The following is an 11,758-nucleotide window of genomic DNA, read 5'->3' on the forward strand; positions in this document are numbered from 1 at the left end:
GCGAGTGATGCAGAGCATACATAGAGTGCCGTGCAGTGGCAGACATAAGCCGCGTAGAACGTAGGCGCGGAGCAGAGGCCGGAGGATGTCAGAGAGTGTGGCCGGCGAGGGGTGCACCTCTGCGGGCATGCCTCCGACGTCTAGCCCCCGTTGGTCACGGGGGTTCAGCCAAGCACGCGCCGCCGGCCCCGCAGAGCTGGTTCTCGCCTGGAGTGCGAGCCTTGCCCCGTGCATGGACTTCCGAAGTGATGACGTCAGCGGGAGCAGCCGCTCGGCCGTATCCGGCGGCATGTCACTGTTCCCCGGCCAGACTTGGCGGCAAGTCCCGGGGACGAACAAGCCCATGGAAGTAGGGGCTCAGCGGGAGCAGCCAGTTGGCCTATCCGGCCACATGTCACTGTCCCCCGGCCAGACTTGGCGGCAAGTCCCGGGGAGGAACAAGCCCATGGAAGTAGGAGCTCCGACTTCCAAAGTGATGACGTCAGCGGGAGCAGCCGCTCGGCCGTATCCGGCGGCATGTCACTGTTCCCCGGCCAGACTTGGCGGCAAGTCCCGGGGACGAACAAGCCCATGGAAGTAGGGGCTCAGCGGGAGCAGCCAGTTGGCCTATCCGGCCACATGTCACTGTCCCCCGGCCAGACTTGGCGGCAAGTCCCGGGGAGGAACAAGCCCATGGAAGTAGGAGCTCCGACTTCCAAAGTGATGACGTCAGCGGGAGCAGCCGCTCGGCCGTATCCGGCGGCATGTCACTGTTCCCCGGCCAGACTTGGCGGCAAGTCCCGGGGACGAACAAGCCCATGGAAGTAGGGGCTCAGCGGGAGCAGCCAGTTGGCCTATCCGGCCACATGTCACTGTCCCCCGGCCAGACTTGGCGGCAAGTCCCGGGGAGGAACAAGCCCATGGAAGTAGGAGCTCCGACTTCCAAAGTGATGACGTCAGCGGGAGCAGCCGCTCGGCCGTATCCGGCGGCATGTCACTGTTCCCCGGCCAGACTTGGCGGCAAGTCCCGGGGACGAACAAGCCCATGGAAGTAGGGGCTCAGCGGGAGCAGCCAGTTGGCCTATCCGGCCACATGTCACTGTCCCCCGGCCAGACTTGGCGGCAAGTCCCGGGAGGAACAAGCCCATGGAAGTAGGAGCTCCGACTTCCAAAGTGATGACGTCAGCGGGAGCAGCCGCTCGGCCGTATCCGGCGGCATGTCACTGTTCCCCGGCCAGACTTGGCGGCAAGTCCCGGGGACGAACAAGCCCATGGAAGTAGGGGCTCAGCGGGAGCAGCCAGTTGGCCTATCCGGCCACATGTCACTGTCCCCCGGCCAGACTTGGCGGCAAGTCCCGGGGAGGAACAAGCCCATGGAAGTAGGAGCTCCGACTTCCAAAGTGATGACGTCAGCGGGAGCAGCCGCTCGGCCGTATCCGGCGGCATGTCACTGTTCCCCGGCCAGACTTGGCGGCAAGTCCCGGGGACGAACAAGCCCATGGAAGTAGGGGCTCAGCGGGAGCAGCCAGTTGGCCTATCCGGCCACATGTCACTGTCCCCCGGCCAGACTTGGCGGCAAGTCCCGGGGAGGAACAAGCCCATGGAAGTAGGAGCTCCGACTTCCAAAGTGATGACGTCAGCGGGAGCAGCCGCTCGGCCGTATCCGGCGGCATGTCACTGTTCCCCGGCCAGACTTGGCGGCAAGTCCCGGGGACGAACAAGCCCATGGAAGTAGGGGCTCAGCGGGAGCAGCCAGTTGGCCTATCCGGCCACATGTCACTGTCCCCCGGCCAGACTTGGCGGCAAGTCCCGGGGAGGAACAAGCCCATGGAAGTAGGAGCTCCTACTTCCAAAGCGATGACGTCAGCGGGAGCAGCCGCTCGGCCGTATCCGGCGGCATGTCACTGTTCCCCGGCCAGACTTGGCGGCAAGTCCCGGGGGACGAACAAGCCCATGGAAGTAGGGGCTCAGCGGGAGCAGCCAGTTGGCCTATCCGGCCACATGTCACTGTCCCCCGGCCAGACTTGGCGGCAAGTCCCGGGGAGGAACAAGCCCATGGAAGTAGGAGCTCCTACTTCCAAAGCGATGACGTCAGCGGGAGAAGCCGCTCGGCCTATCCGGCCACATGTCACCGTCCCCCGGCCACACTTGGCTATAGGTCCCGGGGAGGAATAATGCCCATGGAAGTAGGAGCTCCTACTTCCAAAGGGGCAAGTCAGCGGGAGCAGCCACTTGGCCTATTCGGCCAAGTTTCACTGTTCCCCGGCCACACTTGGCTGTAGGTCCCGGAGAGGAATAATGCCCATGGAAGTAAGAGCTCCTACCTCCAAAGGGGCAAGTCAGCGGGAGAAGCCACTTGGCCTATCCGGCCACATGTCACTGTCCCCCGGCCAAGCTTGGCTGTAGGTCCCGGGGAGGAATAATGCCCATGGAAGTAGGAGCTCCTACTTCCAAAGGGGCAAGTCAGCGGAAGAAGCCACTAGTTCTATCCGGCCAAGAGTCACTGTTCCCCGGCCTTACTTGGCAGTAGGTCCCGGGGAGGAATAATGCCCATGGAAGTAGGAGCTCCTACTTCCAAAGGGGCAAGTCAGCGGGAGAAGCCACTTGGCCTATCCGGCCAAGAGTCACTGTTCCCCGGCCACTCTTGGCAGTAGGTCCCGGGGAGGAATAATGCCCATGGAAGTAGGAGCTCCTACTTCCAAAGGGGCAAGTCAGCGGGAGAAGCCACTAGTTCTATCCGGCCAAGAGTCACTGTTCCCCGGCTACACTTGGCAGTAGGTCCCGGGGAGGAATAATGCCCATGGAAGTAGGAGCTACTACCTCCAAAGGGTGAAGACACTTGGCTCTAAGTCCCCGAGAGGTATACTGCCCATGGGAGTAAGAGCTCCTACTTCCAAAGGGGCAAGTCAGCGGGAGAAGCCACTTGGCCTACCCGGCCAAGAGTCACTGTTCCCCGGCCACACTTGGCAGTAGGTCCCGGGGAGGAATAATGCCCATGGAAGTAGGAGCTCCTACTTCCAAAGGGGCAAGTCAGCGGGAGAAGCCACTTGGCCTACCCGGCCAAGAGTCACTGTTCCCCGGCCACACTTGGCAGTAGGTCCCGGGGAGGAATAATGCCCATGGAAGTAGGAGCTCCTACTTCCAAAGGGGCAAGTCAGCGGGAGAAGCCACTTGGCCTATCCGGCCACATGTCACTGTCCCCCGGCCACACTTGGCTGTAGGTCCCGGGGTGGAATAATGCCCATGGAAGTAGGAGCTCCTACTTCCAAAGGGGCAAGTCAGCGGGAGCAGCCACTTGGCCTATCCGGCCAAGTGTCACTGTTCCCCGGCCACACTTGGCTGTAGGTCCCGGAGAGGAATAATGCCCATGGAAGTAAGAGCTCCTACCTCCAAAGGGTGAAGACACTTGGCTCTAAGTCCCCGAGAGGTATACTGCCCATGGAAGTGAGAGCTCCTACTTCCAAAGGGGCAAGTCAGCGGGAGAAGCCACTTGGCCTATCCGGCCAAGAGTCACTGTTCCCCGGCCACACTTGGCAGTAGGTCCCGGGGAGGAATAATGCCCATGGAAGTAAGAGCTCCTACTTCCATAGGGGCAAGTCAGCGGGAGAAGCCACTTGGCCTATCCGGCCAAGAGTCACTGTTCCCCGGCCACACTTGGCAGTAGGTCCCGGGGAGGAATAATGCCCATGGAAGTAGGAGCTCCTACTTCCAAAGGGGCAAGTCAGCGGGAGAAGCCACTTGGCCTATCCGGCCACATGTCACTGTCCCCCGGCCACTCTTGGCTGTAGGTCCCGGGGAGGAATAATGCCCATGGAAGTAGGAGCTCCTACTTCCAAAGGGGCAAGTCAGCGGGAGAAGCCACTTGGACTATCCGGCCAAGAGTCACTGTTCCCCGGCCACACTTGGCAGTATGTCCCGGGGAGGAATAATGCCCATGGAAGTGGGAGCTCCTACTTCCAAAGGGGCAAGTCGGCGGGAGAAGCCACTTGGCCTATCCGGCCAAGAGTCACTGTTCCCCGGCCACACTTGGCAGTAGGTCCCGGGGAGGAATAATGCCCATGGAAGTAAGAGCTCCTACTTCCAAAGGGGCAAGTCAGCGGGAGAAGCCACTTGGCCTATCCGGCCAAGAGTCACTGTTCCCCGGCCACACTTGGCAGTAGGTCCCGGGGAGGAATAATGCCCATGGAAGTAAGAGCTCCTACTTCAATAGGGGCAAGTCAGCGGGAGAAGCCACTTGGCCTATCCGGCCAAGAGTCACTGTTCCCCGGCCACACTTGGCAGTAGGTCCCGGGGAGGAATAATGCCCATGGAAGTAGGAGCTCCTACCTCCAAAGGGTGAAGACACTTGGCTCTAAGTCCCCGAGAGGTATAATGCCCATGGAAGTAAGAGCTCCTACTTCCAAAGGGGCAAGTCAGCGGGAGAAGCCACTTGGCCTATCCGGCCAAGAGTCACTGTTCCCCGGCCACACTTGGCTGTAGGTCCCGGGGAGGAATAATGCCCATGGAAGTAGGAGCTCCTACTTCCAAAGGGGCAAGTCAGCGGGAGAAGAGCCACTTGGCCTATCCGGCCAAGAGTCACTGTTCCCCGGCCACACTTGGCAGTAGGTCCCGGGGAGGAATAATGCCCATGGAAGTAGGAGCTACTACCTCCAAAGGGTGAAGACACTTGGCTCTAAGTCCCCGAGAGGTATACTGCCCATGGGAGTAAGAGCTCCTACTTCCAAAGGGGCAAGTCAGCGGGAGAAGCCACTTGGCCTATCCGGCCAAGAGTCACTGTTCCCCGGCCACACTTGGCAGTAGGTCCCGGAGAGGAATAATGCCCATGGAAGTAGGAGCTCCTACTTCCAAAGGGGCAAGTCAGCGGGAGAAGCCACTTGGCCTACCCGGCCAAGAGTCACTGTTCCCCGGCCACACTTGGCAGTAGGTCCCGGGGAGGAATAATGCCCATGGAAGTAGGAGCTCCTACTTCCAAAGGGGCAAGTCAGCGGGAGAAGCCACTTGGCCTATCCGGCCACATGTCACTGTCCCCCGTCCACACTTGGCTGTAGGTCCCGGGGTGGAATAATGCCCATGGAAGTAGGAGCTCCTACTTCAAAAGGGGCAAGTCAGCGGGAGCAGCCACTTGGCCTACCCGGCCAAGTGTCACTGTTCCCCGGCCACACTTGGCTGTAAGTCCCGGAGAGGAATAATGCCCATGGAAGTAAGAGCTCCTACCTCCAAAGGGCGAAGACACTTGGCTCTAAGTCCCCGAGAGGTATACTGCCCATGGAAGTGAGAGCTCCTACTTCCAAAGGGGCAAGTCAGCGGGAGAAGCCACTTGGCCTATCCGGCCAAGAGTCACTGTTCCCCGGCCACTCTTGGCTGTAGGTCCCGGGGAGGAATAATGCCCATGGAAGTAGGAGCTACTACCTTCAAAGGGGCAAGTCAGCGGGAGAAGCCACTTGGCTTATCCGGCCAAGAGTCACTGTTCCCCGGCCACAATTTGCAGTATGTCCCGGGGAGGAATAATGCCCATGGAAGTAGGAGCTACTACCTCCAAAGGGTGAAGACACTTGGCTCTAAGTCCCCGAGTGGTATACTGCCCATGGAAGTAAGAGCTCCTACTTCCATAGGGGCAAGTCAGCGGGAGAAGCCACTTGGCCTATCCGGCCAAGAGTCACTGTTCCCCGGCCACACTTGGCAGTAGGTCCCGGGGAGGAATAATGCCCATGGAAGTAGGAGCTCCTACTTCCAAAGGGGCAAGTCAGCGGGAGAAGCCACTTGGCCTATCCGGCCAAGAGTCACTGTTCCCCGGCCACTCTTGGCTGTAGGTCCCGGGGAGGAATAATGCCCATGGAAGTAGGAGCTACTACCTCCAAAGGGGCAAGTCAGCGGGAGAAGCCACTTGGCCTATCCGGCAAAGAGTCACTGTTCCCCGGCCACACTTGGCAGTATGTCCCGGGGAGGAATAATGCCCATGGAAGTAGGAGCTACTACCTCCAAAGGGGCAAGTCAGCGGGAGAAGCCACTTGGCCTATCCGGCAAAGAGTCACTGTTCCCCGGCCACACTTGGCTGTAGGTCGAGGGGAGGAATAATGCCCATGGAAGTAGGAGCTCCTACTTCCAAAGGGGCAAGTCAGCGGGAGAAGCCACTTGGCCTATCCGGCAAAGAGTCACTGTTCCCCGGCCACACTTGGCTGTAGGTCCCGGGGAGGAATAATGCCCATGGAAGTAGGAGCTCCTACTTCCAAAGGGGCAAGTCAGCGGGAGAAGCCACTTGGCCTATCCGGCCAAGAGTCACTGTTCCCCGGCCACACTTGGCAGGAGGTCCCGGGGAGGAATAATGCCCATGGAAGTAGGAGCTCCTACTTCCAAAGGGTCAAGTCAGCGGGAGAAGCCACTTCGCCTACCCGGCCAAGTGTCACTGTCCCCCGGCCACACTTGGCAGTAGGTCCCGGGGAGGAATAATGCCCATGGAAGTAGGAGCTCCTACTTCCAAAGGGGCAAGTCAGCGGGAGAAGCCACTTCGCCTACCCGGCCGAGTGTCACTGTCCCCCGGCCAGACTTGGCGGCAAGTCCCCGGGAGGAATAATGCCCATGGAAGTAGGAGCTCCTACTTCCAAAGGGGCAAGTCAGCGGGAGAAGCCACTTGGCCTATCCGGCCACATGTCACTGTCCCCCGGCCAGACTTGGCGGCAAGTCCCGGGGAGGAATAATGCCCATGGAAGTAGGAGCTCCTACTTCCAAAGGGTCAAGTCAGCGGGAGAAGCCACCTCGCCTACCCGGCCAAGTGTCACTGTCCCCCGGCCACTCTTGGCTGTAGGTCCCGGGGAGGAATAATGCCCATGGAAGTAGGAGCTCCTACTTCCAAAGGGGCAAGTCAGCGGGAGAAGCCACTTGGCCTATCCGGCCACATGTCACTGTCCCCCGGCCACACTTGGCAGTAGGTCCCGGGGAGGAATAATGCCCATGGAAGTAGGAGCTCCTACTTCCAAAGGGGCAAGTCAGCGGGAGAAGCCACTTGGCCTATCCGGCCAAGAGTCACTGTTCCCCGGCCACACTTGGCAGTAGGTCCCGGGGAGGAATAATGCCCATGGAAGTAGGAGCTACTACCTCCAAAGGGGCAAGTCAGCGGGAGAAGCCACTTGGCCTATCCGGCCAAGAGTCACTGTTCCCCGGCCACACTTGGCAGTAGGTCCCGGGGAGGAATAATGCCCATGGAAGTGGGAGCTCCTACTTCCAAAGGGGCAAGTCAGCGGGAGAAGCCACTTGGCCTATCCGGCCAAGAGTCACTGTTCCCCGGCCACACTTGGCAGTAGGTCCCGGGGAGGAATAATGCCCATGGAAGTAAGAGCTCCTACTTCCATAGGGGCAAGTCAGCGGGAGAAGCCACTTGGCCTATCCGGCCAAGAGTCACTGTTCCCCGGCCACACTTGGCAGTATGTCCCGGGGAGGAATAATGCACATGGAAGTAGGAGCTACTACCTCCAAAGGGTGAAGACACTTGGCTCTAAGTCCCCGAGAGGTATACTGCCCATGGAAGTAAGAGCTCCTACTTCCAAAGGGGCAAGTCAGCGGGAGAAGCCACTTGGCCTATCCGGCCAAGAGTCACTGTTCCCCGGCCACACTTGGCTGTAGGTCCCGGGGAGGAATAATGCCCATGGAAGTAGGAGCTCCTACTTCCAAAGGGGCAAGTCAGCGGGAGAAGCCACTTGGCCTATCCGGCAAAGAGTCACTGTTCCCCGGCCACACTTGGCTGTAGGTCCCGGGGAGGAATAATGCCCATGGAAGTAGGAGCTCCTACTTCCAAAAGGGCCAGTCAGCGGGAGAAGCCACTTGGCCTATCCGGCCAAGAGTCACTGTTCCCCGGCCACACTTGGCAGTAGGTCCCGGGGAGGAATAATGCCCATGGAAGTAGGAGCTCCTACTTCCAAAGGGGCAAGTCAGCGGGAGAAGCCACTTCGCCTACCCGGCCGAGTGTCACTGTCCCCCGGCCAGACTTGGCGGCAAGTCCCGGGGAGGAATAATGCCCATGGAAGTAGGAGCTCCTACTTCCAAAGGGGCAAGTCAGCGGGAGAAGCCACTTGGCCTATACGGCCACATGTCACTGTCCCCCGGCCACACTTGGCAGTAGGTCCCGGGGAGGAATAATGCCCATGGAAGTAGGAGCTCCTACTTCCAAAGGGGCAAGTCAGCGGGAGAAGCCACTTCGCCTACCCGGCCAAGTGTCACTGTCCCCCGGCCAGACTTGGCGGCAAGTCCCGGGGAGGAATAATGCCCATGGAAGTAGGAGCTCACTTGGCTCTAAGTCTTCGAGAGGTATAATGCCCATGGAAGTAAGAGCTCCAACTTCCAAAGGGGCAAGTCAGCGGGAGAAGCCACTTCGCCTACCCGGCCAAGTGTCACTGTCCCCCGGCCAGACTTGGCGGCAAGTCCCGGGGAGGAATAATGCCCATGGAAGTAGGAGCTCCTACTTCCAAAGGGGCAAGTCAGCGGGAGAAGCCACTTGGCCTATCCGGCCACATGTCACTGTCCCCCGGCCACACTTGGCAGTAGGTCCCGGGGAGGAATAATGCCCATGGAAGTAGGAGCTCCTACTTCCAAAGGGGCAAGTCAGCGGGAGAAGCCACTTCGCCTACCCGGCCAAGTGTCACTGTCCCCCGGCCAGACTTGGCGGCAAGTCCCGGGGAGGAATAATGCCCATGGAAGTAGGAGCTCCTACTTCCAAAGGGGCAAGTCAGCGGGAGAAGCCACTTGGCCTACCCGGCCAAGTGTCACTGTCCCCCGGCCACTCTTGGCTGTAGGTCCCGGGGAGGAATAATGCCCATGGAAGTAGGAGCTCCTACTTCCAAAGGGGCAAGTCAGCGGGAGAAGCCACTTGGCCTATCCGGCCACATGTCGCTGTCCCCCGGCCAGACTTGGCGGCAAGTCCCGGGGAGGAATAATGCCCATGGAAGTAGGAGCTCCTACTTCCAAAGGGGCAAGTCAGCGGGAGAAGCCACTTCGCCTACCCGGCCAAGTGTCACTGTCCCCCGGCCACTCTTGGCTGTAGGTCCCGGGGAGGAATAATGCCCATGGAAGTAGGAGCTCCTACTTCCAAAGGGGCAAGTCAGCGGGAGAAGCCACTTGGCCTATCCGGCCACATGTCACTGTCCCCCGGCCAGACTTGGCGGCAAGTCCCGGGGAGGAATAATGCCCATGGAAGTAGGAGCTCCTACTTCCAAAGGGGCAAGTCAGCGGGAGAAGCCACTTCGCCTACCCGGCCAATTGTCACTGTCCCCCGGCCAGACTTGGCGGCAAGTCCCGGGGAGGAATAATGCCCATGGAAGTAGGAGCTCACTTGGCTCTAAGTCTTCGAGAGGTATAATGCCCATGGAAGTAAGAGCTCCTACTTCCAAAGGGGCAAGTCAGCGGGAGAAGCCACTTCGCCTACCCGGCCAAGTGTCACTGTCCCCCGGCCAGACTTGGCGGCAAGTCCCGGGGAGGAATAATGCCCATGGAAGTAGGAGCTCCTACTTCCAAAGGGGCAAGTAAGCGGGAGAAGCCACTTCGCCTACCCGGCCAAGTGTCACTGTCCCCCGGCCAGACTTGGCGGCAAGTCCCGGGGAGGAATAATGCCCATGGAAGTAGGAGCTCCTACTTCCAAAGGGGCAAGTCAGCGGGAGAAGCCACTTCGCCTACCCGGCCAAGTGTCACTGTCCCCCGGCCAGACTTGGCGGCAAGTCCCGGGGAGGAATAATGCCCATGGAAGTAGGAGCTCCTACTTCCAAAGGGGCAAGTCAGCGGGAGAAGCCACTTCGCCTACCCGGCCAAGTGTCACTGTCCCCCGGCCAGACTTGGCGGCAAGTCCCGGGGAGGAATAATGCCCATGGAAGTAGGAGCTCCTACTTCCAAAGGGGCAAGTCAGCGGGAGAAGCCACTTCGCCTACCCGGCCAAGTGTCACTGTCCCCCGGCCAGACTTGGCGGCAAGTCCCGGGGAGGAATAATGCCCATGGAAGTAGGAGCTCACTTGGCTCTAAGTCTTCGAGAGGTATAATGCCCATGGAAGTAAGAGCTCCTACTTCCAAAGGGGCAAGTCAGCGGGAGAAGCCACTTCGCCTACCCGGCCAAGTGTCACTGTCCCCCGGCCAGACTTGGCGGCAAGTCCCGGGGAGGAATAATGCCCATGGAAGTAGGAGCTCCTACTTCCAAAGGGGCAAGTCAGCGGGAGAAGCCACTTCGCCTACCCGGCCAAGTGTCACTGTCCCCCGGCCAGACTTGGCGGCAAGTCCCGGGGAGGAATAATGCCCATGGAAGTAGGAGCTCCTACTTCCAAAGGGGCAAGTCAGCGGGAGAAGCCACTTGGCCTACCCGGCCAAGTGTCACTGTCCCCCGGCCAGACTTGGCGGCAAGTCCCGGGGAGGAATAATGCCCATGGAAGTAGGAGCTCACTTGGCTCTACGTCTTCGAGAGGTATAATGCCCATGGAAGTAAGAGCTCCTACTTCCAAAGGGGCAAGTCAGCGGGAGAAGCCACTTCGCCTACCCGGCCAAGTGTCACTGTCCCCCGGCCAGACTTGGCGGCAAGTCCCGGGGAGGAATAATGCCCATGGAAGTAGGAGCTCACTTGGCTCTAAGTCTTCGAGAGGTATAATGCCCATGGAAGTAAGAGCTCCTACTTCCAAAGGGGCAAGTCAGCGGGAGAAGCCACTTCGCCTACCCGGCCAAGTGTCACTGTCCCCCGGCCAGACTTGGCGGCAAGTCCCGGGGAGGAATAATGCCCATGGAAGTAGGAGCTCCTACTTCCAAAGGGGCAAGTCAGCGGGAGAAGCCACTTCGCCTACCCGGCCAAGTGTCACTGTCCCCCGGCCAGACTTGGCGGCAAGTCCCGGGGAGGAATAATGCCCATGGAAGTAGGAGCTCCTACTTCCAAAGGGGCAAGTCAGCGGGAGAAGCCACTTCGCCTACCCGGCCAAGTGTCACTGTCCCCCGGCCAGACTTGGCGGCAAGTCCCGGGGAGGAATAATGCCCCATGGAGCTCGGGCAGACTAGAAGTAACCTCGTCTGCCCGCTGGAGGGCGCCCTTCCCGGAGCGGAGGGGACCCCCTTGGCCACCAAGTGCAAGCCGAGTTTGGAGCTCGAAACCCGGCCACGCTTGGTCGTAGGTCCCGGTGAGGAACATGGCCATGGAAGTCGGAGCTCAAACCTCCAAACTGACCTCAGCCGGAGCACTTGCTGAGGCTGCCCGGGCATGGGTTACTGTTCCCCGGGCACACTTGGTCGTAGGTCCAAGTGTGGAACGTGTCCATGGAAGTTGAAGTGAAGAGAACCGCGAAAGGGAGTTTTTGCGCGAAGCCGCGGCCGAGGAGGGCTCACCGATCCCGGCGTGATTTCTGCCAGGCCCGGTACCCAAACCGAACTCCGCATGGTGGCTGGATCCGCGACCCTGGAACCCTGGGCCGGGAGCCTAGGGGCGAGAGGGGCCCCATGGAGCTCGGGCAGACTAGAAGTACCCTCGTCTGCCCGCTGGAGGGCGCCCTTCCCGGAGCGGAGGGGACCCCCCAAGCGACCAAGTGCAAGCCGAGTTTGGAGCTCGAAACCCGGCCACACTTGGTAGTATGTCCCGGTGAGGAACATGCCCATGGAAGTAAGAGCTCAGCGGGAGCAGCCACTCAGGCTACACGGGAATGTGTCACTGTCCCCCGGCCAAGACTTGGCGGCAAGTCCCGGGGAGGAATAGTTCCCATGGAAGTAGCTCAGCGGGAGCAGCCACTCAGGCTACCCGGGAATGTGTCACTGTCCCCCGGCCAAGACTTGGCGG

This window comes from Engystomops pustulosus, unplaced genomic scaffold (genome assembly GCF_040894005.1).
Source record: "Engystomops pustulosus unplaced genomic scaffold, aEngPut4.maternal MAT_SCAFFOLD_303, whole genome shotgun sequence".
Classification (NCBI taxonomy): domain Eukaryota; kingdom Metazoa; phylum Chordata; class Amphibia; order Anura; family Leptodactylidae; genus Engystomops; species Engystomops pustulosus.